At 46.5% G+C, this 1735-nt stretch overlaps 1 pseudogene; it reads right to left on the reverse strand.

Moving 5' to 3' along the window:
- Window positions 1–362: 362 nt before the first annotated feature.
- LOC142287671 (U2 spliceosomal RNA) lies at window positions 363–569 on the reverse strand (annotated as a pseudogene).
- Window positions 570–1735: the final 1166 nt, after the last annotated feature.

Raw genomic sequence — 1735 nt, forward strand, 5'->3', positions numbered from 1 at the left:
CACCATGCTTCAATGGATTCTCTCATCCCAGCCCAGTAAAACTACATATTTTACACAGTCATAAGCAGCCAAAAGGGATCTATTCTATTCAATTGCAAATGATCTAGATAAGACTGAGAATAAGATACTGCACGGGACATAGCAGAGTTGGTCAAGTTGAGTGGAGATGAGTTTGCTATTTGGCACAGCTTTTTGCATCAATAAAGCAAGTAAAAGGTGTGAAAGATAAAAAAAAGGGCGAAAGTGTGAAAAGTGAATTGGCCAAATTGAGGTGCATATAAAGTTTTTGCTTTCTTTCAATTCACTAATGGGGCTCATTTGAATCAGGTGAATTGAGTTCTGCTTTTGGAAACTGGGTTAAGAAGGGGTGCACCGGTCCTGGAGGTACTGCAATACCAGGTCAATGCGTGGAGTGGACAGAGCAAGATTTTTTCCATCTCCTTGTTCTAAAAATCCATTTAATATATGGTCCCCAGAGAGGGGACGTATCAGATATTAAACTGATAAGAACAGATTTAATTTTTTTTTTTTTCTGTTTATCAGTAGGACTTCAAAATAACAAAGGTGATCGCCTCCCGTTGCCTGGGAACCGTCCAGGCACAAGAGGGCTATGTGTCACCAGAAGGCGCACACACTTCCTCAAGGCCGGCAGACGTGCAATCCCAGGCACCTTCCAGTACCGACCAAGGTAGCGTCCTCCGAAACTACACTTGATCTTAGCCAAAAGGCCGAGAAGCTATAACCCGAATTGGTTACGGCCTTGAGTGGCACCCTGGCCTATACCGGACACATCTTAGGGAGAGGGAGACAAACCCACGCCTACAGAAGACATTTTGTCACCCAAGCCAACCCTTGAAAAGGCTGTTTTGCAGAGCAAAAACAAGAAGAATGGTGCTTTTTGCAGCCGCCGCCCACTGCAATGAATCTGAATAACTCCTCCTTTTGGACACAAGCACCTCCCCTCCCCCTTGCAGTCTTTCCAATTCATGATACAAAAAGACGGACGGACAGGACAGGACAGGACAGGCTGCCTGACTTTCCGTCACTGCCACCCTTTGCCATCCTTGCCCGTAGAAAGCCCTTTCATCATCCCCAAACCCTAATCTTTTCCCTTCCCTTCCCAGATGCGTCTCACTCCCTTTCATTAGGAAGTGAGCGCAGCCTTTTCTCCGTTCTGCACATGCGCGACGTTAAACACAAATGCGCAGGCGTGCGTTCCATTACCCTCACTGCATTCCACTCCCATACAGGAAGTGGGCGCAGTTATTACTACGGTCGCACATAAAAGAACCCACGGCCACCACTGCACATAGCTGACTCCACCACAGGACACCCACTTCTACACCAACGCAGGTAAGACAGGATCGGCACCTCTATGCTCCCGTTACAATCAGGCTCAGTCACCATGTGATAACGCTCTCAACTCTTTAGTTGCAGGCTCCCCTTGCTTCACCTCCACTGGCTGTGCTGCCATTTCCTCTCCCACCTGGAAGGTATACTTTATTCCACTATTTTCCTGTTTCTCTCTTCCCCCTTTTCCCATAACCTACTTTTATCTGCATTTGTGGGGTATCTATATGCTATTTACATCATAGTTTTATTCATTAATATGGAAGGGAAGAGTGCCCATGAGAGTGTTGAACTGCGGAGAGCAAGAGATTAAGCTGCTCCGATTTGCCACCATTGATAAGCTGTTCTCAGTAGATACACATGCTATCCAAACAGCAGCATCCAC

The sequence above is a fragment of the Anomaloglossus baeobatrachus genome, unplaced genomic scaffold (genome assembly GCF_048569485.1).
Source record: "Anomaloglossus baeobatrachus isolate aAnoBae1 unplaced genomic scaffold, aAnoBae1.hap1 Scaffold_74, whole genome shotgun sequence".
Classification (NCBI taxonomy): domain Eukaryota; kingdom Metazoa; phylum Chordata; class Amphibia; order Anura; family Aromobatidae; genus Anomaloglossus; species Anomaloglossus baeobatrachus.